This window comes from Staurois parvus, unplaced genomic scaffold (genome assembly GCF_062004578.1).
Source record: "Staurois parvus isolate SC_StPar_1 unplaced genomic scaffold, SC_StPar_1.0 ptg001045l, whole genome shotgun sequence".
Lineage (NCBI taxonomy): Eukaryota > Metazoa > Chordata > Amphibia > Anura > Ranidae > Staurois > Staurois parvus.
In genome coordinates, this window is record NW_028318841.1 from 5,427,442 (window position 1) to 5,453,241 (window position 25,800).

The window sequence follows — 25,800 nt, forward strand, 5'->3', positions numbered from 1 at the left end:
TCAGCAACTTATGGTGGTGATCAGCGATTTATGACAGTGATCAGCGACTTATGGCGGGACTGCGGGACTGTGGCAGACATTATGACACTGGGGGGAACTGACTTGGGGTCACTGACATCCCCAGTGACACAATACAGTAATCAGTGCAAAAAAAAAGACACTGACACTGTACTAATGGCACTGGGGAGGAAGGGGTTAACTTTTTTTAGGCAATGAAAGGGTTAACTGTGTGAGGGGAGTGTTTTACTAGTGGGCGGGGGTGTGTGCTTCACAGGAACACACTGATCCCGACAGATAAACTCTGCTCTCAGGATCAGTGTGTTAGGAGCTGACAGGGAGCAGAGCTGCATTGTAAACAATGCAGCTGTGCTCTGTGTCACTGTTTGCCGGCAATCGCAGGGACCCAGCGGGTAACTGATTGACACCCGCTGCTGCGATCGGCGTGTGCCCCCTACCTGTTTTGCAAAATGATGTTTTAAAACTTGATTTTACCCAGCGGTGCCACCTTGTGGCCGTTTTTCTTCAGTGGCTGTAGGGCAGTGTTTCTCAACTCCAGTCCTCATGGACCCCCAACAGGTCATGTTTTCAGGATTTCCATTATTTTGCACAGGTGATTTGATCAGTTTCACTGCCTTAGTAATTACCACAGCTGTTTCATCTGAGGGAAATCCTGAAAACATGACCTGTTGGGGATCCATGAGGACTGGAGTTGAGAAACACTGCTGTAGGGCAAGCAGTTAAATGCCTTTACAGGTTACCAGTTTAAAGTTACACAGGAGGTCTGGGGCTAGAATTATTTCTCTCACACTGACATTTGTGTGTGGTGCGATTTTCGTTTACATATGTGTGTGGGACCTATACATGCACTTGCATTTGTGCGCAAGCATGGGAACATAGGGGTGCTTTAAAAAATATCCAACTATTATTTATTTTATTTGAATTTTTGTATTTTTTATTTCTTAATCACTTTTATTGTCATCACAGGTAATGTATCACAAGGGGAACATGCCTTGTGACAACAATCAGCAGTGACAGGTCCTCTTTACTGAGACATCTGGGGTCTACCAAGATTGGTCTGATCAGATGTTTTACAAGCTAGTAATAGCTTGTAAACAAAAGACAGGAACTGGAAGTGACAAAGTATTAGCAGCTTCCAGTTCCTAAAATCATAAGGGGTCACTGGAGACGATCTGATTAGAGATGAGCGAATTATTCAAAAATTCGATTCGGCTGATTCGGCGAATTCGCGGAATAAATTTGATTCGAGTCGAATATATTCGCTTTAACTTATAAAAAGGGTGTTTCTAGGCTTCAGAGAGCCTTTATATTAGTGCAGAACACTGTACCTTTAATTTAAATGCCCTTGGAGTCTGCTGGGGAAGAGAAATAATACTGTCAGTCAGTATGACATGCAGATGAGTGCCGTCGATCTTAGAATCACCGCACACTTCACTCATTTGGGCAGTCACAGGGCCAAAACCAGAGTGTGGAGCCACAGTGTGGCGGTGGAGGCAGCAGCAATGGGAGGCCATACAGCACCCTATGACAAAATGGAACCCACCAGCAGTGTGAGGAGACCTGAAAGTGGCACATGGCAGAGTGTGGCGATGGAGACAGCAGCAATGGGAGGCCGTACAGGGACCCATGACACATTCTGGACCTGGCAGCAGCATGAGGAGGCGGTACAGGGGTCCATGACAGATTACGGGCCTGGCAGCAGCATGAGGAGTCGGTATGGGGGCCCATGGCAGATTACGGGCCTGGCAGCAGCAATGGGAGGCCATACAGCACCCTATGACAAAATGGAACCCACCAGCAGTGTGAGGAGACCTGAAAGTGGCACATGGCAGAGTGTGGCGATGGAGACAGCAGCAATGGGAGGCCGTACAGGGACCCATGACACACTCTGGACCTGGCAGCAGCATGAGGAGGCGGTACAGGGGCCCATGACAGATTACGGGCCTGGCAGCAGCATGAGGAGTCGGTACGGGGGCCCATGGCAGATTACGGGCCTGGCAGCAGCAATGGGAGGCCATACAGCACCCTATGACAAAATGGAACCCACCAGCAGTGTGAGGAGACCTGAAAGTGGCACATGGCAGAGTGTGGCGATGGAGACAGCAGCAATGGGAGGCCGTACAGGGACCCATGACACACTCTGGACCTGGCAGCAGCATGAGGAGGCGGTACAGGGGCCCATGACAGATTACAGGCCTGGCAGCAGCATGAGGAGTCGGTACGGGGGCCCATGGCAGATTACGGGCCTGGCAGCAGCAATGGGAGGCTGTACAGGGACCCATGACACACTCTGGACCTGGCAGCAGCATGAGGAGGCGGTAAAGGGGCCCATGACAGATTACGGGCCTGGCAGCAGCATGAGGAGTCGGTACGGGGGCCCATGGCAGATTACGGGCCTGGCAGCAGCAATGGGAGGCCCGTAATCTGCCAGCACCCTATGACAAAATGGAACCCACCAGCAGTGTGAGGAGACCTGAAAGTGGCACATGGCAGAGTGTGGCGATGGAGACAGCAGCAATGGGAGGCCGTACAGGGACCCATGACACACTCTGGACCTGGCAGCAGCATGAGGAGGCGGTACAGGGGCCCATGACAGATTACGGGCCTGGCAGCAGCATGAGGAGTCGGTACGGGGGCCCATGGCAGATTACGGGCCTGGCAGCAGCAATGGGAGGCCCGTAATCTGCCAGCACCCTATGACAAAATGGAACCCACCAGCAGTGTGAGGAGACCTGAAAGTGGCACATAGCAGAGTGTGGCGATGGAGACAGCAGCAATGGGAGGCCGTACAGGGACCCATGACACACTCTGGACCTGGCAGCAGCATGAGGAGGCGGTACAGGGGCCCATGACAGATTACGGGCCTGGCAGCAGCATGAGGAGTCGGTACGGGGGCCCATGGCAGATTACGGGCCTGGCAGCAGCAATGGGAGGCCGTACAGGGACCCATGACACACTCTGGACCTGGCAGCAGCATGAGGAGGCGGTACAGGGGCCCATGACAGATTACAGGCCTGGCAGCAGCATGAGGAGTCGGTACGGGGGCCCATGGCAGATTACGGGCCTGGCAGCAGCAATGGGAGGCCCGTAATCTGCCAGCACCCTATGACAAAATGGAACCCACCAGCAGTGTGAGGAGACCTGAAAGTGGCACATGGCAGAGTGTGGCGATGGAGACAGCAGCAATGGGAGGCCGTACAGGGACCCATGACACACTCTGGACCTGGCAGCAGCATGAGGAGGCGGTACAGGGGCCCATGACAGATTACGGGCCTGGCAGCAGCATGAGGAGTCGGTACGGGGGCCCATGGCAGATTACAGGCCTGGCAGCAGCAATGGGAGGCCCGTAATCTGCCAGCACCCTATGACAAAATGGAACGCACCAGCAGTATGAGGAGACTTGAAAGTGGCACATGGCAGAGTGTGGCGATGGAGACAGCAGCAATGGGAGGCCGTACAGGGACCCATGACACACTCTGGACCTGGCAGCAGCATGAGGAGGCGGTACAGGGGCCCATGACAGATTACGGGCCTGGCAGCAGCATGAGGAGTCGGTACGGGGGCCCATGGCAGATTACGGGCCTGGCAGCAGCAATGGGAGGCCCGTAATCTGCCAGCACCCTATGACAAAATGGAACCCACCAGCAGTGTGAGGAGACTTAAAAGTGGCACATGGCAGAGTGTGGCGATGGAGACAGCAGCAATGGGAGGCCGTACAGGGACCCATGACACACTCTGGACCTGGCAGCAGCATGAGGAGGCGGTACAGGGGCCCATGACAGATTACGGGCCTGGCAGCAGCATGAGGAGTCGGTATGGGGGCCCATGGCAGATTACGGGCCTGGCAGCAGCATGAGGAGTCGGTACGGGGGCCCATGGCAGATTACGGGCCTGGCAGCAGCAATGGGAGGCCCGTAATCTGCCAGCACCCTATGACAAAATGGAACCCACCAGCAGTGTGAGGAGACCTGAAAGTGGCACATGGCAGAGTGTGGCGATGGAGACAGCAGCAATGGGAGGCCGTACAGGGACCCATGACACACTCTGGACCTGGCAGCAGCAAGAGGAGGCGGTACAGGGGCCCATGGCAGAGTGGCGAAGCGTAAGCAGCTTAAATTGAAGGCCATACAGAGGACTATGTTAAAAATAATAACATGTTTGGGGCATGATTCATGGCGGATTTAGTCAGTTGTGTCAGGAACTGGTGGTTTGAAATCCAGACTAATCCACGCCTGATTCATTTTCACAAACGTGAGTCTCTCCACACTTTGGGTGGACAGTCGTGTCCTCCGCGGAGTTACAATACCTCCTGCCGCACTAAACACACGCTCCAATGCCACGCTACTGGCCGGGCATGACAGCCTTTCAAGGGCAAATTCAGCTAGTTGGGGCCAAAGGTCAAGTTTCGTTGCCCAGTAGTCAAGGGGATTGTCTACCTCGGTTGGCAGGGTGCTGTCCAAGTAGGCCCAAGCCTGTTGTTTGAGGTCCTGCTCCAGGTCCACCTGATGCTGCTGCTGCTGCGGCTGGTTAGTAGTTTCCTCACTGCGCTGGTGAAGAAAGCTACTCATCATCGACTGCAGACTGAGGCAGCCACTGCTGGTGGAGCTGCCACTGCTCCTACCACCCCACCCCTCCCCTGCTGCCATGGCAGCGGAACGCGAGCGCACAGGGCCCACAGTGTCTGAGGATGGACGTTGGCGCACAAAGGCAGAGACCAACTGACTACATAGGTGGTTTTTATAGTACGTTATTTTGGCCTCCCTCTCAGCAGGTGTGAAAAAGGCCACCATTTTTGAACGGTAGCGAGGGTCCAACAAGGTGGACAGCCAAAAGTCATCCCTCTGTCTGATGGTTATTATTCGGCTGTCGCTACGCAAGCAACCGAGCATGCTATGGGCCATTTGTGCCAAGGAATGCGAGGGACTCCCTGCCTCCATCTCCACAGCATACTGCCACGGTGCGTCTGGGTCCTCTGTCTCCTCCTCCTCCTCTACCAGATGCTCCTGCTCCTCCACTCCTGTCCGCTGAGTGGAAAAACCACCCATTTCACTCAATAATTCCTGAGCACCAATGTCCTCCTCTACCTCCTCCTCTTCTTCCTGTCCTGCCCCCACAGGGGTCATGCGGCGTTGAGATCTGTGCGCCACGTCTACCGCACCCCGACCAGCCATTGTTAACAGCATTTGTTCCAGGACATGCAACAGAGGAATGACGTCGTTCATCCCATAGTCCTGCCGACTCACGAATAGAGTGGCCTCCTCAAAGGGCCTGAGCAAGCGGCAGGTGTCATGCATGAGCTGCCAATGGCTGACATCTAAGTTACACAGGGGAGTACCTTTATCCGCTTGTAACATCAGGAAATCGGTGATGGCCTTTCGCTGTTCGTAAAGGCGGTATAACATATGTAGGGTTGAATTCCACCTTGTTGCAACGTCGCAGATCAGGCGATGCTGTGGAATTCCGTTCTGCCGCTGCAGCTCAAGGAGGGTGTGCTTTGCGGTGTAGGAATGGCTGAAATGCATGCAAAGTTTACGTGACATTTTAAGGATGTCTTGCAGTGGGATGGTGGATTTTAGGAACCGCTTGACAACCAGATTGAACACGTGAGCCATGCATGGCGCATGGCACAACCTTCCTTGACGCAGAGCAGACACCATGTTCTTTCCGTTGTCGGTCAACATGGTTCCAATTTTCAGTTTGCGCGGAGACAGCCATCTGTCGATTTCTCTGTTCATTACACTGAGAAGTTCCTCCCCTGTGTGACTACGTTCGCCAAGGCATACCAGGTGCAGCACAGCGTGACACCGTTGCGCCCTGCACATGTGATATGCCGGTCGGGTAATGGGACTTGGCACGGGGGTGGCGGCTGAGGACACGGCGGAAGAAGAGGTGGTAGAGGCGGACATCTTTTGTGGACCAAGGACGTGCAAACATGGAGGCAAAAGCGGCGTGACCTGTCCAAGTTGCTGGTGCGGCTGTGCCGGCACCACGTTCACCCAGTGGGCCGTAAATGACATGTACTGTCCCTGACCGTAGTTACAGCTCCACACGTCGGCGCTGCCGTGCACTTTGGCAGAGACCGACATGCTCAAAGACTGGCCCACCATCTCTTCTACATGTGAATGCAGGGCTGGCACTGCCTTTTTGGCGAAGAAATGCCGGCTTGGCACTCTCCACCGCGGCGCGGCACAAGCCATCATTTCTCGGAAAGGTGCTGAGTCCACCACTTGGAAAGGGAGGGACTGCAGCACCAGCAACTTGGACAGGAGGACGTTCAGCTTCTGCACCGTCGGGTGCGTGCTCGCAAACTGTTGTCTCTTGGAAACGGATTCCAAGAAAGACTGCTGACGGAATCCGTGAAGAGGAGTAGCAGGAGAAGGAGCATCTGAACGAGCGGAAGATGCCAACGAGCGACAACTCCCCTCAGCAGAGGTGTTGGAGCCTTGACTGGCTGATAGAGGGCGATTGACGTCGGGTGACGGAGCAAGTAACGGAGCGGGTGATGGAGCGGGGGCTGGGGCAGGCAGAACCGCCGTATCTTTATCACGGTTTTCCCAGGCCACCGAATGGCGACGCTGCATATGCTGACGCAACGCTGTAGTCCCAACATGGGCCCCCTGGCCACGCTTGACTTTCTGGTCACATAGTCGACATACGGCTACGTTTACTTCCTCGGGCGGCTTGACGAAAAATTGCCACACCGCCGAGTAGGAAACTTTGCCCCCGCTACTCCTCACTGGCTGACTGCTACTTCCTCCGTGCACACCGGCACCACTACTGGCCGTGGTGGTAGGCTGCAGTGGAGCTGGTGCTCTACTCCGTGGCCGTTTGCCTCCACTGACACTGCTGCGACCCTGCTGCCTCCTGGGCAACCCACTGACTGTTTTGCTCGCTGGCAAGCTGGCACCCTCTTCTCCTGATGATGCGGAAGCAATAGCCTGATGACGACGAGGCTGCCAAGTGCGATCAGCCTCATCATCATCAATTAGGGTCTCCGCCTCACTACTAGCCCCCTCGGCTGCGTGTGGGTCAAGAGACAGACCTGTCTCTAGACCGGCTACCGAGCCACTCTCCTCGCCAGTACTTCTTCGCCTGGCTGCTGAAGAGGCGGATGTCTCCCCCCGTTCCTGACCGCCCTCTGTTAGCTCTTCCTCACTGTACAGTGGGGCTGAGCCCACAGCATGCGATACTTCGCTTGGTGAGGGAACACCAAAGGACAGGGGCAGGTAGAGGACACGTGATTTCAGTGGGCTTGCTCCCAGGCCATGCCAACTAACGGTTGTGTCTGACGTACCCACCGACCGTTGGCTGTAGGTGTCAGAGGTGACCTGGGAAGAGGAAGACGACCAAGCCAACCAATCGATGACGGCAGGGTTGTCGGTGGAGACACGACCGCTGGATGACACCGGGAGCACTGGCCTCTGGCTGCGACTAGTGCTGCCTCGACCCCTTCCTCTGTTGCCATGTCTGCTCGCTCCTGAAACATTGCCTCCTCTGCCACTCCTCTGCGTGTTGTCTGACATACTCTTTAATTCAACGATTCTGTGTCCCTGAGTAACGATTCTGTGTCCCTGAGTAACAATTCTGTGTCCCTGAGTAATGATTCTGTGTCCCTGAGTAACGATTCTGTGTCCCTGAGTAACGATTCTGTGTCCCTGAGTAACGATTCTGTGTCCCTGAGTAACGATTCTGTGTCCCTCAGTAACGATTCTGTGTCCCTCAGTAACAATTCTGTGTCCCTGAGTAACAATTCTGTGTCCCTGAGTAACAATTCTGTGTCTGTCCCTGAGTAACAATTCTGTGTCCCTGAGTAACAATTCTGTGTCCCTGAGTAACGATTCTGTGTCCCTGAGTAACGATTCTGTGTCCCTCAGTAACGATTCTGTGTCCCTGAGTAACGATTCTGTGTCCCTGAGTAACGATTCTGTGTCCCTGAGTAACGATTCTGTTTCCTTGAGTAACAATTCTGTGTCCCTGAGTAACGATTCTGTGTCCCTCAGTAACAATTCGGTGTCCCTGAGTAACAATTCGGTGTCCCTGAGTAACAATTCTGTGTCCCTGAGTATCAATTCTGTGTCCCTGAGTAACGATTCTGTGTCCCTCAGTAACAATTCTGTGTCCCTGAGTAACAATTCTGTGTCCCTGAGTAACAATTCTGTGTCTGTCCCTGAGTAACAATTCTGTGTCCCTGAGTAACAATTCTGTGTCCCTCAGTAACAATTCTGTGTCCCTGAGTAACAATTCTGTGTCCCTGAGTAACAATTCTGTGTCTGTCCCTGAGTAACAATTCTGTGTCCCTGAGTAACAATTCTGTGTCTGTCCCTGAGTAACAATTCTGTGTCCCTGAGTAACAATTCTGTGTCCCTCAGTAACGATTCTGTGTCCCTCAGTAACAATTCTGTGTCCCCGAGTAACAATTCTGTGTCCCTGAGTAACAATTCTGTGTCTGTCCCTGAGTAACAATTCTGTGTCCCTGAGTAACAATTCTGTGTCCCTGAGTAACGATTCTGTGTCCCTAAGTAACGATTCTGTGTCCCTAAGTAACGATTCTGTGGCCCTAAAGTCTCTCTGGCCCTAACTCTGTCCCTAATACAGACAGGTCTGTCTCTCTTGAATGACCGGAGGCTAATGGAGAATTGTAAGATGGCCGCAATTTATAGCTCCACCATTACACAGTGCTGGCTGGCTGGCTGCTGATTGGCTAATGCGATCACATGTCATGAATGAATGCATTATGGGTCAGCGCGCCTTGTCTGCTCGCCTTCCCAGAGATCCCCGCTCCGTCACCACACATGTCGCCGCCATTTTTGGGAAAATTCGATTCGTGCATCCGAAGTTTGCTAATTTTCTGATTTGGCGCGAATCGAATTTTTCCTGATATTCGAAACGAATTCCACTTCGCCATGTTCGATTCGCTCATCTCTAGATCTGATCTCCAAAAACCTTTATGATAAGTCAGTTTCCGGATGTTGTGCTGGACTATCTGGTCACATGGGAGAGCCTGGAAAGGCACTGGAGGGACATTGGGCACAATTTTCTAAAGCTTATCGCATGAGTTAAGTCAGTCACATGACCACATATCACATGCGATACTGATAATGTCAAATCACTATTGCTAGTATGCGGTATTTGCTGAAAATAGCAAAAACACTTGGTAAATACTGCATAAAAAGACCTTAAAGTCAATTCACAAAAGGAAATAAATAATTAAATGCATGCAGTAATTAAGTAGTGGTATAGGCATGCGGTAGGTTCTGGTATTTGCCTGTGCTATCATGGGTTGTTAAGGAATGGGTGGCCGCTGAGTCCTTAACAACCTATAAGTGATCAGCTGTCAGTTGGATTCCCTATTGAAAGCTGAATGTAAAAAAAAAAAAAATTGCCAGCAACTAAAAAATAATGAAAAACGGACGTGGGGTCCCCCTTCCCATCCATACCAAGCCCTTCGGATCTGGTTTTGATTTTGAGGGGAACCCCCATGCCTAAATGTAAAACAAAAATGGTATGGGGTCCCTCCAAAATCCATACCAGACCCTTGAACAAGCATGCCACCAGGCAGGTCAGGAAAGGGGGGGGCAAGCACCCCCCTTGAACCATACCAGGCCACATGCCCTCAACATGGGGGGGTGCTTTGGTCTTGCTAAAGGGAGCTTCCAGATTCCGATAAGCCCCCCCGCCCACAGACCCCACAGCCCACGGTTGTGGGGAAGAGGCCCTTGTCCCCATCAACATGGGGACAAGGTACTTTGGGGGGAGCCCCCCCGCCCCAAAGCACACCCCTCCCCCATGTTGAGAGCATGTGGCCTGGTATGGTTCAGGAGGGGGGGGGCTCACTCATCCCCCCCTTTCCTGACCTGCCGGGCTGCATGCCTGTATAAAGGTCTGGTATGGATTTTTGGGGGCACCACCACACCATTTTTTTAGTGGGGAATCTCACTGACAGCTGAAACATTAACACATGGTTTTCACTACTAAAATACTGCATGACTTGATAAAATAACTCATGCGGTATTTTAGTAGTGTTTTTTAGTGAATTCAAACTTTTTTAAAAATGCTGTGCGGTATCCTACCGCATATCGGATGTGATAAGAGACCTCTTAGTGAATTGTGGCCAGTGTATGTAAAAGCCTCTCACTCATTAATATTATTATATAGGATTTATATAGCGCCAACGGTTTGCTTAGAGCTTTACATTATAGTGGGAGACAATACAGTAACAATACAGTTCAATACAAGCGGGAATTGAGGGCCCTGCTCCTTGGAGCTTACAATCTAGGAGGGAAGGGTGAGTGGTACAATGGGTAAAACTGGGGGATGGAGTGGTTGGAAGAGTAGAGGATTCCAGTTCTAGCAGAGGGCAGGATAGGCTTCCCTGAAGGGATAGGTTTTCAATGATCTCCTGAAGGTAAGTAGAGTAGGTGATAGTCTGATAGATTGGGGTAGGGAGTTCCAGAGGATGGGTGACGCCCTAGAGAAGTCTTGGAGATGAGCATGGGAGGAGGAGATAAGGGATCTAGAGAGCAGGAGGTCTTGCGAGGAGCAGAGTGTACGGTTTGGTTGATATTTAGAGATAAGATCGGATATGTAAATTGGGGCAGTGTTGTGGATGGCTTTGTATGTCATAGTTAGTGTTTTGAATTTTATCCGTTGGGCAACTGGGAGCAAGTGAAGGGATTGGCAGAGAGGGGTGGCAGATACAGAGCGGTTAATGAGGTGGATGAGTCTGGCAGCAGCATTCATGATAGACTGAAAGGGGGATAGCCTGCGATGAGGTAGGCCAATAAGGAGGGAGTTACAATAGTCGAAGCGTGAAATGCCAAGGGAGTGAATAAGTTGCTTAGTGGTTTCCGGGGTTAGGAATGGTCGTATCTTGGAAGATGTTGCGGAGGTGAAGTGTACATGATTTTGTCAGCGATTGGATCTGGGGCTGGAAGGACAGATGGGAGTCTAGGATTACACCTAGTACCCTGGCATGAGGGGATGGACTAATGATTGTGTTATCGATATTTATGGTGAAGTCAGTGGAGGGGGCACGGGCAGGAGGGAATACTAGGAGCTCAGTTTTGGAAAGGTTACGTTTGAGGAAGTGGAGTGACATCCAAGCCGATATGTCACTTAGTAGGCTAGCGATGCGGGTGGAGACTGAAGGGGTGAGGTGAAAGGTAGACAGATAGATTTGCATGTCATCAGCTCATCCACATCACATAGATCAAAACAGTGGATATCATAGTATCATATCAAAGTCATCACCAGGTCCAGCAGCATCATAAATGGCCTTTCCTCGCAGGCTTGGGAACATATGCAAATTTTATATAGATTCAGGATTTTTCCTTTGAAGATCTGTTCATATATTGACGATCCCTTGCATTATGGGGCCTTGGCTATGGTAACAAGTGCCTGTCTATACCTCCTTTCCTCTCCCCATGTCAAAACTCCCGCTATGGGATGGAATTATTTTTCGCTAGATGCAACTTCCAACTGATATTGTTTTTTGGTGATTTTAGCAATTTAGGTTCCATTGTATCAATTCCATCCACATGTACTCCTGAGGAAGATCATTTGAAACGTGTTGAGTTTACATGTGAGTTATTTGCATCTTCATATCTATGTGAACTTAAAAATGGACATATTTTATGCATTTGCAGTGTTTCCCGTATTCTTGTCTTTTTTTATTCATATATAAATAAAATTTCTTGTTTTTGTATCAGTGTCACTATATTTATATGTCCACCAAAAAAGGCTACCCAATACGTTTCAAAACATTTAAACATAGAATGAAGAGGTATGGGTAGGTCTCCTTTTTTCTATTTTTGGAAAAATCAGTTTATTTAGGTGGTGTTTCTTTCCCAAGCTTCTGTATATACTTGCCAACTCCCCTGTTTATATTACCAAATGCATATTGCATGAACTCCTTAATTTCTATATTTCTTTGATATCTCAAGTCCCCCAGATTTCCTTTGTTGACTTTGAAGATCCTCCTTCCAGCCAAGGGTGCTTAGCAATTCTAGATCTTCATAGATATTATTATGCCTTCCAATTAGTGTAAACACTGGTGACTATTTCTACAACTAAATAATTCAGTTACAGCCACGGAGGAGGTAGTGGTATTTTCATTAAAATCTGATACACAGACAGACTTTCAGTTTTACCCATGTCACTAAAATTTTAAACAGTCTCTTCAGATGTTCCTTAATGAAGCCTAAACTATCTCTCCCAACAACCCCATTTGGTAAAATTCTGAATTAGAACACATTTTAATGATTCCTGATGGACCTCAAATGACAGAAAGGGGACTGACATAATGAATATACACCAGTTATATTCCCAAGGCTTCCTCAAAGTTTTCCATACATTTAAACATTTGATGTTTTCTGATGAAATTTTATATACTTGCAGCTTAGGTTAACAGAAGCAGAATTATGATTGCACAGGGTTTCACCTCAGCCCTCTTTATTGGAGCAGGTATTGGTCCATCCTTGTCATATGCAATTCATTTCCAGACTATACACCACTCTGCTCTCAATACATCTTCAAGTGGGTCAATTCGTAGCCGTTCTCTGGATTAGTCCATGGTCCATGGCTTAAGGGGTCTTCTGGACTAGGCCAGGGCCACAGATGAACCAGTTTTATTTGCAGTTTTACTTCTCTTTCCTGTGAGTGCATTTTATTTATCCCTTGGTTTATTAAAATTGCTACACTTTCAGCACACTTTCTGTTTGTACTAGTTTTCCATTAGTAAGTACCTCTCATCTACATTGACACCTCCAAATATAGATACTTCTCAGTCTCTTTAAGAGACTTTTTTGTTTATGTAGTGCTACCCTCTCGAAGGGCTGCTGAGTTTTTGGGTCCCTCTAAGCACTGTACAGCAAGGCAACATGCATTTTCCACACTCTCATCCAAAATAAGTTAAACAGTCTTTGAGCTTGTTTTTTTTTTTTTTATTTCATTAGGAACAACAGCTTTGATGGGGTCTTGGGGTATATGGGATGCCCAATGGAACTTTGGAGGATAAACTTCTTAGAAGAAAGGACAAAAAATCAGCACACAGTCTTTGCAAGGAACATTTAGTCCCCTTAGTGGATCTCCTCATTCCCCAGATGAAATTCTCCTCCTCCTCCACCTGGCTGTCTTGAGAGTGTCAATGATTAAGGGTTTCCGAGATCTACAGATTAAGTAGTCCCTGGGAGAACTTGTTGGATATTACACTTGACCGCCCTCTTCCTTTAGCCCATGGGGTGTAGATGTACTCACACTGTTCTGTTCCTATAGCCTAATGGGTTGCAGCAGCTTTCAGGCTTTACGCTGGGCTGGTTCCCACTCTGCAGACAGGCTGTCTCTCCTAAGTAGACTGTGGGACAGTGGAGGTCCTTCTGTCCATCCTCAGCCCATGGGCAGCCCCCCCTCAGGCTCTATGCCAGCAGCTTCTTCCTCACTCCAGTTTCCACCCAACTCCAACTACTCTTGCTGGTCAGGCTCTCTTACATTTAAGGGTTGTCCTAGCCACCATGCCAGACCTCCTGCCTGAGGACTGGCCAGGTTCCCTCAAAAATTCAAACCTAGGCCCCCTCCCCTCCTCTGCCCTTCTTCTAGAAAGTGCCAGACATTTCTAGAAGAGTGGGAGGACTCCAGAAGCCCTGACCTGTAGAGCCTCCCAGCCCAACCTGAAGTGACCTTGCTGACTCACTCCCAGGCTAACTCATACACAGGCTTCTAGCAATCCTCTAACTAACCACAAAAAAACTCTACCTAAGCTAGATGGCACTACATTTATGAATAATGCACCTCTAAAGGTTGATGTGACTCTATTGTGTTCTAGAAATTCTTCTGTCAGGAATGGACTCAGCACTGGTGGTGGGACTCACCTGCCGTGTGGGCTGCAGTACCAGGGCTGACCAGCGGGTGCTCTCAGCAGCCAGAAGCTCACTCCTGCAATCAGCCAACACCTGGGGTTGATTGCAGGAGGTGTATTTAAGGAATGGCCAGACCTGCAGTCAGTGCCTTGGTGTATGTTTCCCATGAGCCCCTGTACCTCGTATCCTGTGTTCCTGCCTATCTGCCTAGTTGCTGACCCTGCTTTGATCCTGACCTCTGCTGACCGTCTCCTGTTGAACCCCTGGCTTGCCTGACCATCCTTCTGTCTGATCCTCTGTACCGCGCTGCCCGTGAGTTACTGAACCCGGCTTGTGACCCTGACTATTCTCTGCCTGCTCCTCTGGTACCTCACTGCCCGCACGTTGCTGACCTGGCCTGCTTGACTACGCCTGAATCTACCCAGTTGATCCATCCATCCTGCACGGATCCAGTCACTACTGTCGAAACCTGCCAGCCCCTTCACATCAGGCTTTCCCCCGGTACATACCCTCGGCGGACCCCTCTACCACAGTTGGGTGCTCTCAGGGGCCACGACCTGGTCTCAGTCCTGCGCCAAGTCCATCTGCACCATCAGGGGCTCTGGTGAAAAGGCAGACTGGGGCTTAGACTCCGCGCTCTGGGGAATCCTGGTCTGTGGGTCACCAGAGATCCCGCCGGGCGGTGCCTGACAGTACCTTATGGCCTGCCTGACCATTCCACCTCTCCAGCCCTGACTACGCCTGTGTCCCTGAAGCCTGCTACTTCCCTGTGTCAGTCCACACATTTCTGGTCACACCCCGATCCCTGACATCTTCAATGACTCAATAGTTCCTTGGCATCTGAACAGAATTGCCTTTGTTGCACACTTTAACTTTTCCATAGAAAAAAAAAACAATAATTGTATATATAGCAATTCCATTGTACCTGGGTTATATAACACTCTTTTCTTTGTAATACCTGGAAAAGGAAGACATGTTGTAAATGTTTTAATTAATGTAAACCAGCATGGTAGGGGATATAGGGTAAGAGGCTTTGGAAATAGAGCCACACAGGCTAGGGAAGAAACTAAGGTGCTACACAAATAAGCCACATAGTAGAGGGGAGAGAGTGAAGGGTTGTAGAAAAAAGCTACACAGTAAAGGGAAAGGTGTAAGAGGATGCACTGCCATACACAGGAGTGAAGAAATAAGCAACAAGAGATTGCACATGACACAGGTATGGATCATAGCTGACCAGGTATGCATACACAGCCACAGATGGATAGCAGATGCCCAGTCACATGATGACTAGCTAATCAAGGCAGACAACACATTAGGATTAGGAAAAAATAGGATGGAATTGGTTTATGTAGAAATGGGAAGATAAGTTGGCTTGTGTGTCACTTCACCTGTTCACTGTCTAACTTGCATTATCTTCAACTCCTTTAACAACACAAAATATTCTCTCTCTGCAACTTATTAAAATATCTAAAGTTTCCAAGTTTACTCACACGTGTACTTGCATACTTGCTGTAAAAAATAAAACACTAGATTTTTTTTTATCTTTTAATGAAAATATGAAAAGAATGCTGAAAAAGCAGATTGCTTAGTATTTTGGCATTAAAAACTCTTCCAGTTTAGGTACTATAGTGTACCACAAACTCCAGAACAACCTCCAAGTGGTGCTTTTTTTAATAGGTGCAGGGTTTGACACGTTCATAAAAGCTGCAAATTAGTCCTTATGTTTTGCTGAGTTGCTGCTAAGCATAGCTTTGTGCTAGGAAGGCATGTGTCCTACAGGAGCTGTTAAAGTGTTGTATTGTGTTCATAGCCTGCAGTTTAGTATGTTTGCCAATTCCTGCTTCTAAATAAGTTAGACTTATTTTGTCACGCTGAGAAAGTTCATACTAAACCTGGAAATGGCTGTCTAGGGTGTATTTCTTTATATGTAATTGGTAGAGAGACTTGTATTTAAAGCAGAAACAGGTAATTAAAAAGTGGAAGCTGCATAAGGTATGCAAATGAAAGAACTTTGAGATGATATATGGCATTTTGCAATCATGTGTGCGGAATTTAAAAATGTATTATTATGCACTTTAATATTGATAACCTTGAGTTGGCTGTCGCTGTAATATTACATTTCTAGTATATGAAGTTTATGAGAAGTGGGAATTGTCAAGACTATGGGCATAAAAAATGAAATAAGATACTACTATGTGTGTAAAAAAAAAGGCAGGATATGCAAAATCATTTTCAACTTTAGGTCACTGAGTTGAAGTGTCAGTTATCTAAAACAAATGTATATTTATGAATAAGATATATTTTCCATTGTTAAGTCTTCACATTTACAAGTGGGTTACACATTTGTTTTTGTGCTGGTGGCCTGAACTGAGAAAGAAGTGACCATCTGTGTCAAATCCAACAGACATTAGATTTTGGCATAAGTATCTATGTTAAGGGAGAGTAGAGAAGCTTATAAAAGAGCAAATACGCATGTTAATGTTTGCCTTTTCCATTCTAACCATTCTATTCCATATATAGGACATTTATCAACAAAAAAATTCCCTTTAGAGAGGGGTGGCTTAGTGTTAGGCTTACAAAAGAAAGTTGGTCGTAGCATTATAGGAATAGTTAGTGTTAGGGTTGGGTGAGGGGCAGAGGAATAGTGTAAGGATGCCTTTGGGTAGGCCATCTCTCTCCCTCATCATTGGAAACTCTACACTAAAAACTACCATTGTCAATATTCTGCTGCTATGGAGGTGCACATGAGCTGATGGGACAACTGTATTTTTTTTTGCAAAGTACTCATAAGCCTTATGGTAGTGTAGTTAGGTCCGTGAAATTTGGTTTCTGATTTGTTAGTATAGGTTATAGGTTACAACATTGTCCAGTCATTATTACTTTTTACAGCTAGTTACATTTTAAATAATCATGTAGAGGCCCAGTCTGGTAGGGCCCATTCACACTGCACTGCAGTTAAAAAAGCGGTTCCCACACAGCATTTTGAGTGGCAGAGCCCTGCAGTAGGGGGCGGTGTGATGAGAATTTTATCCCATCTAACAGTTCCTGTTTTTATTAACCAAACTTTATTAGAAGTGTACAAATTAACACTTCATTCACAGTACACTGTGCTTGCTGTGTGGTGACATGAGGAAACATGCAGAGAGGTGTGATATTATTCAAATATATTGCATTATATCACACTGGTCCAAAAAGCAGTAAAACACTACGTTCTGATCTGAACATGACACACAGAAAACAAGTATCATCTGTGTGAAGTTGCTGTTACATGTGTTTTCCAATGAGGAAAAACTCAGGTAACTGCACATAATGTGAATGGGCCAATATGGTACTTCGAATTAAGCATTGCATACAGAATTGTACAACCTAATAAAGGAGAGTTTAAATATAAACTTTTGCTTAAAAATATTATTATCATGCATTATGTGTCCCCTAGAAGGAACCTTGGTGAATCACTTCCTTTGGATGTGTCTAAGCTATTTAGGTGTGAAAGATGTGTTCTTAGTTAAGATAAACAGACTTGCATAATTTAATGGAAATATCATCCCACTCCACAGGATATAAATGGCTGTAGTTGCTTAGTTACCCGATGTGTAGGAAGTGGTAACATTGACATCACACCAGAAACACAAAAAATCTTATTCACTATTTTCAATGTTGGGTAAAACCCTTGAAAACCAGAGGTGTACCTTACAGTCACACCATCCTTATACAAAATCTAATTTGTTGTGCTTAAAAATATTTAGGGGCATATTTATAAATTAGTCAATATGACTTTCCCTAAATATTCACTGGTGAAGAAGATTTACCTGCAGTGAATATTTGGTGAATATCAGATTTACTGTTTTACAAATACATCCAGATAGATAGATAGATAGATAGATAGATAGATAGATAGATGTTTTGTTTTAACCTCTTGGCGCCAGTGTCTCCCAGCACTTCAGCCGGTTTTTGACACCGGGAGGTGGGGCAGGGTTTAGGATCATGTGACCACCATGATGGGCTGTCATGGCAGTCACATGATCGGAATTCTCCCGACTGCAAATAGCGATCAGGACCTTTCCATGAGACGCCGACACGTTTTGTGTACATTTTGTACGCGAATATGCAACCACTCAGCACCAAGGCCCAGCCTCCGAGAAGCCACATTTGAGTATGTCTGGCACCAAGGAGTTAAAGTGGACCTTTAGCCCCCCCCCCCCCGTCACAATAGTGCAATTTCTCCTGCATTTAATGTCACACTGGCAACAATGGAAATCACATTTTTCTCTATGGTGTCTGTTCATATGGGTACAGCATGGTGCAGTTCATTTTTTAAAAGGTCAGGTGCTTCTTTTGATTTATTCTAGTGTGTTTTGGCCCCATAGACTTCAATGGAAGTGTATGGAAAGTGCATGTATAATGCATGTACTTGTGATTTGGCTGCATTTGTTTCCTTTTTTTGTAGGCTTTCTTTCTTCTATATTCATCTTTCATTCAGCCAGCAAGTCTGCTGTGTTTCAGAAGCTCAAGCTCCCCAGCAGAATGTATCAGTTTACATGGATGAGACCATCCATTTACCTTTGGCAGCGGTGATTAAAATGCTCAGCTTTTATTTATTCTTGTAAATCCTTTATTCCAAATGGAAAAAAATTTTTTGGTGCAAAGTATAAAGTGTGAGCGGAGTTTGGCTTGAATTTGTTATTGTATTCTAATCTGCTAATACATTAACACTCCTGTGTCTCCCCCCACCCACACAATGCTGCCTTCAACCTCATTGTACTTGTCCTCTACTCCTGAAAATGGTATTAAACCCAAAAGCAAACATGTATTTAATTGCAGTTTACCAATTCTTAGATACGATGGCTGCATTAGTTTTCTTCTTTTTTAGTCTGTCTTTCTTCTATTTTCATTTAGCGAACTAGCCAGGAAGTCTTTTGCTTTTCACAAAAGAACAAGTTTTCTTCCAGATGTATCAGTTTACAAGGATGAGACAAACTGTTTAACACTGGCTGGGATGCTTACAATGATCAGCTTTTATTTATTCATGTGAAGTCTTTATCCTAAAAGCAAAAAAAAACCTGGTGTAACTGATTATAAAGTGTGAGATGGAGTTTGTCTTCAATTTATTATTGTAAATCTGCTAGTACATTTAACATTACCCCCAACCCACATGACTGACAATGCTTTTGTCCAAAGGTGCCTCTGTGCTTCTTCATCCAGAGTGGGGACACTATAAAACAGGAGGTGTGTTACTGGCCAGATCACTGGGTGAAAACAGAGGGAGAAAAAGCCTAAAAAAGAGAACTAGTGCAACCACCACATCAAATGATTGCAATATATTACATTTTTGGTTTGGGGTTTAATACAACTTGATGTCTTTTGTACACAGCATAATGACTTTTAAAACCCAGGACTTCCTTTGCTTCAGATCAATTGTCAAGGTCCCATGGATCCTATACAGTAACTTTCTTGCAATCTTTGGGTCACACTGGCTTACATGTTCAGTCTTCTTAGGCTGGTAGTGATTGACTTGAAGGGCTGCTACAATGATTGTGTTGCTTCTTATTGACAGCGCCATGTGAAATTTAGCATTTTGTAGGAGGGAGAGGCTAGTTCATAACTAACAACCTTCTTGATATATAACAACCTTCAGTATATAATTTAACATATATTCACAGTAAATTCATACTTTATGCCTTTTACATAGACAAGCCTGTTTGACAGATATAAGCTTGCATGAACAAATCATTCTCACAATTTGATGTTTTCATGGTTAAATCTATGTCTAAGGTCACCTTTCCAAGGATTTCCCTAATACCTCCCTCCCACCAAAACGTTTGAATGTTACATGATACTTGAATAATGCAATATATTTTGCTATGATACCATAATTTACATGTATGTACTATACTGTGTGGCAGCCACTGGGGAACCCAACTGTTAAAGTACACTAAAGGCAAAACTTGTTTATTAGGTTTGGATAAAGTGAAGAGGGATTAGATGGCTTGTCATCTTGTATTGCTGGCTGTGCATTAAGGAGTTTTACCCTCTTTATCTATCCTGCTTATCATTATCATTGAAAGGGAAAGTAAATGAAAATCCCAAATTTTGGGTTGTCCCCATAAAAGTAATAGAGGGGAAATCTTCCAATGTGGACACTAGTTCTGGTGACCTAGGGGTCCCCAAGAAATTCCCTTTAATTACAGGTATTTCCTGTCACTTCCTATTTGGCTATGGCACAGGAAGTGAAATCTCACCAATTGGACACAGATGGTGAAAAAAATCTGCTAACCCTCTCTTGCTCTATCCAAAATGAAAAAAATAAAAAAAAAGTTTTGCCTACAGTTCTACTTTAATATGGACTAGGACTAGGTACCTGGTTGGAAGCTGAAGTGACGAGAGGGCTCCCCTTGCAGCTGAGTGCAGAGCACCCCTGAAGCTGGGAACAGGGAGTACTGCACCCAAAGAAACACGGATTGCCTGCTATGAAGTAATCTGATGAGCAGAGTGGATGAGGCACTTGAAATGGACTTGACCGTGTGGTGGTGTCAGCAGGGCAAAAGACATTCCAGAAGTGCAGGTGAAGTCTTGCTTTTGCCGTGGTACCAGCAGGACAAGCAAAATTTCTAGGCAGATCATGACAGATGAGCAGAACAGGAGGCGGAGTCAGGAACCATAGCCAAGAATCATGCACAGTAGGTCAGTCATTAGAAGGAGCAGACGTGTAGTCACAGATGTAGCCGAGGTCATACACAGGAGAGAGGCAGTAAGTGAAGTCTGTATAGCAAGCTGGGGTCATACACAGGAGGCAGGCTGTAGCAGAGTCCATGTAACAACTAGGGGTAAAAGCCAGGAGATGAACCAAGACACGACCAGGGGCAAGCCAAGTCAGCAATGGGAATCCAGAAGTGGAACAACACAGAAACACAGGCTAGAAGAGGGCTGATGATCATCCAGTAACTTGTTTACCAGAGTGCTGACTTTAAATAGGCCACTGGGGTCATACACAGGAGGAAGGCTGTAGCAGAATCCATGTAACAACTCGGGGTCAAAGCCAGGAGATGAACCAAGACACGTCCAGGGGCAAGCCAAGTCAGCAATGGGAATCCAGAAGTGGAGCAACACATAAGCACAGGCTAAAAGTTGGCTGACGATCATCCAGTAACTTGTTTACCAGAGTGCTAACTTTAAATAGTCCACTGGGCGCCAGAAACTGTCATGCTTCACATGCGCCATGGCGCGCCCCCAAGCACCCGCACACAACATCTGCGTGCATTTCTGCACAATTTAGCATGGTGATTGGAATGCACAGGGGAGGTAACTGAGTGCCAGAAGTCCACATTCAACAAGGCTGTCTGTTTTGGTGCCGGTGGAGTGCAAAACGTTTTAATATTGTATGGAGATTCATGTCTTAATAAATACTATACTATAAGTACCTTTCTGGTTCGTGTGTGCCTGGTGATGTGGTGAGAAGAAATAGAAGAACATGTGTTAAATTAAGACCCTAGAGTACCCCTGTGGACCTGGCATTTTTGGAGCGAGAGGTAAGCGATTCTGGCACTGGCCTATTTTTTGTGCACGGGGTGAAAGCGTTGCATGGTGGTGGTAAAGAAGAGCACTCAGTTAAATGTTTGTTTTATGTGCCTTTTTGGCAGACACTGGGACTTGAGGTAAATCAGGCACAGTTGTGCCTATTTGTGCACATACTTTATATATTAGAAGCATTGATTGATGCTGGGTGTTTATCTCTATGAATAAGCTATTTTTGTATGTTGGTAAACATCATTTTATTGTATATCAATAAAGGAAACGGCTCCACCTTATATTGGTTCACACTTTGGCTTTACGGAAAATATTACACTTTAAAGGGGAAGCTGTCATTATTTATTCATTAGTATTAATTTAAAAGTGCTATCACCCTTAATCTATCCTTCCTACTTAGTAAGTCTCTAAACTTGACCAAGATATTTCAGGAGATATAAACACATATTTTGGAGATGCAATGCCCTTGAAACACTTGCCTAATACTAAGGGGTATATGGGTTTGGATCAACATAACAGGAGGCCTGTGTGCTTCTGGCCATTCCATCTCATACACCAAAGTGGGCAATGAGAAAAATATGCATGCATTTTTAAAAATATTTTTTTCAGTGTATTAATCACTTCCCACCTGGCCTATTGTAAAATGACAGCAAGGTGGGAGCTTCCTAATCCTGGGTGGACGTCATATGATGCCCTCCAGGAGTGCTCCTGGTAGGAAAGAGAGATTGTTGTACCAGGCCGTTTCCAGTACCATGTGATCGTTGTGACGATTCACAGCGAACACATGTCCGTAGTACACAATGGCTTTCATTCATAGCCATTCATTGTGTACTACTGTGATCTCTGTGATTTGTCACAGTGATCACATTGTACAGGGGCGAATCACAGTGGGCATATACCATGTGATAGCTGTAGCCAATCACAGCTATCCCAGTAGTACACAATGGCACATGAGTAAATGCTATTCATTAAAATGATTGCTTATAACAGTGGTCAGATCATCACTGTAATAAGCAATCATAGTGTAATAAAAATCCTGATCACCTCCCCAGAGCAGTACAATTTCACTATGGTGACACTGCACTGCTCTGGTCATAGTATGCAAAAAAATGTAAAAAAGACAAAAAAAGGGAAAAAACGTTTTTAAAAAATATTTTTCTTTTACATACAGTCACAGTCAGTGTCCCTGGTCACTGCCACACCAGTCATATGATGACGCTGTACTGCTCTGGTGACAGTATTTAAAAGAATGGTTAAACAAAACACATTTTCATTTCTTTTTTAATTAAAAAAAAAGAAAAACACAGCAATAATTACATACCACCAAAAGAAAGCCCTATCTATTCTTAAAAAATGATACAATTTTTATTTGGGTACAGTGTTACGTGACTGAGTAATTGGCATTCAAAGTGTGCATTCCAGCAGTGGATCAGCGTGTTCATCTCTGTCAAAAATTACACTACGCTGTAAATTTCATTGTCTGATCAATAAAATTTAGAATAAATAATGATATTTCAATTGCCCGTAGCAATGAACTGCTTTAGTTTTTCAGTTTGCATAATATATTTCTTGCAATAAAGGCAAGCGTATAGACACTGATTAGTGTACCAATATCACAGGTAAAAAGTAACACATGGTTTGCCTTTTAGCAGTTCCATGGTAGTGTCATTAACTTCTTACTAGAATTCCAGCAGAAGACTTCCTTACTCATTAATGCTCAGACTTGTGCTGCAGACCATTACAAAGAATTGTAAAGAAAGCTGCAGTGCTACACTTCACAAAGCAGTCTTAAAGTTTTATTGTTACACTGTTATAATCAGAGCATGAGAGCAGAACGAGGTATCCTGGCCAACTTGAGAAAGCACACAGAGAATGAGGAATGACCATCAGCCGGAACACCTTGTACTATTTCTATATTTCAGTCTATGTGCCCTTACAATTAAATTTCAGACTGCTACTTTAATTGTGGAATTTGATCATTCTTTATCATTTTTGGCAATCATGGACAATACAGACATCAGCAACATTAGAAGAAACAGTTACACAGCTAGTTGCTTTAATCTTAGGGTATGTTAACATGGGCATCTGTCTACTGTATTGCTGCCTTTCTTCATACTAATCAAGATGAATGCAAAAGCATCACTAATTCCCCGTACACACAATCAGAAAATCGTACGAAAAATTTCACGGAACCACTGATCGAACAATTTTCTCTTCGTTGATGAGCAGGGTGTTTTAACCTATAACGATATTGTGAACAAAAAAATATGGTTGAGCAACAGTGAAAAATGCTGTCATTTTGCATACAAGCGACCAATTTTCTATGCGGTGGTATGACGGTCGTACGAAAAAAATCTATCAAGCGCTATCAAGCATGAGCAGAAACAGAAGATGACCCGGATGTTTATGTCCAAGGAATCTTCGTAAACATGAACAAAAAATGCAAATGTTAAAAGTAGATTGGCCTAATGAGACAATGAAACCAGAATTGTGCATATTATATTTTATGTATCACTATTTATGTATATAGGTAATGTAATAAATATATTATACTCATTGCTGGTAATTGTTGTTTATATCGCTCATTCTGGTCGGAAGGGCGTGGCTACAAGGTCACAAGCACACTGCATCACTTCCACTTGTACGGAAGACGTCAACACTACGTATTGCCCAACAAACTATTATTTTAGATTGGTTTATGTGAGCCACAATTTCGACCAATGAACGAACGCCTTTCAGTCGTCAGATGATCGATCGGTCAATTTTCTAATCATGTATTTCCACCTTTAGGTTCTCTGAAGAAGCATGAGGCAGCTCACAGACATGGTCTAAGAAACATGGGCTTTTCTTCCACACATCAGAAGCAGCTGAAAAGAAGACCAAAGCAATTCAAAAAGCAGATTGAATGTAAGTCCTCATGCACACTGGACGTTTTGATGACGCTGGTAACATTAGCTGTGTAAAGTCACGTAAAAAACTTGAATTTTTCAGCTTTTTTTTAGCATTTTTGCATTAGCATTTAGCTGCGTTTTGCCACAACTTGCGGTGATTTCCTGTGTTTGCTTTTTTTAGACCAAAATAAAAAAATTTTTGGGTTAAAAGAAGTCCAAAAATGACAGTTTGTGGCGTTGTACCGCATTTTACCATGTTTTGCAGCATTTTTCAACATTAGAACATTTTTACAGCTAAAAAAACTCCTTTAGAAACCCACTAGTCCTGGGTTTTTTTTCCAGACAAAAAACGTCCCAGCCAGGAAACGTTGATTACAGTCTATGTGTGCATGGGCACATAGGAAAACATGCTGGGGGGTTTACTAGCTGTAGAAAAAACCATCAAAAGTCAAAATCAGAAGCTATCTATCTATCTTCCATGCACTGTCTGTCATTCAGAGACTGTGAACATGGACTTGGGTGGCATTTTCACACTAAAGTGTTTTCCACCCAGGGCTCCCATACAGTTGGGAAAGTGAGTCTTCTCCCAAAATTCTTTCACAACCTCTTCCAAAATATTCATTTGGCTGAGGCATGACAATAGGACACAACTCCTCCCACAATGCCAATCAAGTTTCCCAGGTCATGTTGCCACCGTGTTCACAACCATAAGGAAATAATGGTGTAGCGACGCAAATGTTTATCCTGTTGCGATAAACCTAGAATAAAAAAATATTATCATCAAAAAACTAACCATATAAAAAATACTACTTGAAAGAAAAATGGTGAAAAATATGAAAACAAAAAAAGAAATGTATCTGAAAAAGGATAATATAATTAAAAATTTTATGAAAAAGTTACCATTTGAAAAAAATAAAAATAAAAACTGGATATCTTAAAAAATGAAAAATTATGAAAAAGATATAATAAAAATATAATAATAATATAATAATTAATAATAAAGAATAGGAAACAAATTCACAACACAATAATAAATATATATATTCACAAATACATTTAAAAAAATACCAGATTGCTACCAGGAGACGTTCCTCAGGTGATACTTTCATGCTCGTCTGGGTGTCCGTGGAAGTCAGTGGGGTCTCAGCTTCAACCAGAAGCTCATCAAAGGTGCAAACAGACATCAGTGTGAAGTTGAAGAATTTGATGGGATAATTCCCCAGCTCCACATACATGTTGATAAAGCATCCTGAATATAAACACTGAGACATGAAGGGATGAGACCAGTAATGAATATGGCTGCTCTTCTCTTCCAGTTGTCTCTGTCTCTTTACTTAGTGCTTCATCAGTCTTGCTGATAACTGGATCCATAATGAACGTAGCCAGGAAAGCCAGACAGCTCCCTGCTAAACACAGTGCTTTCTCTGCTCTCAGTGATAATGGTGCCCAGAATTTATTAAATAATGTAATAAATAAATAATTGAATAAATAATATTTTTGAATGCATTGTGGGA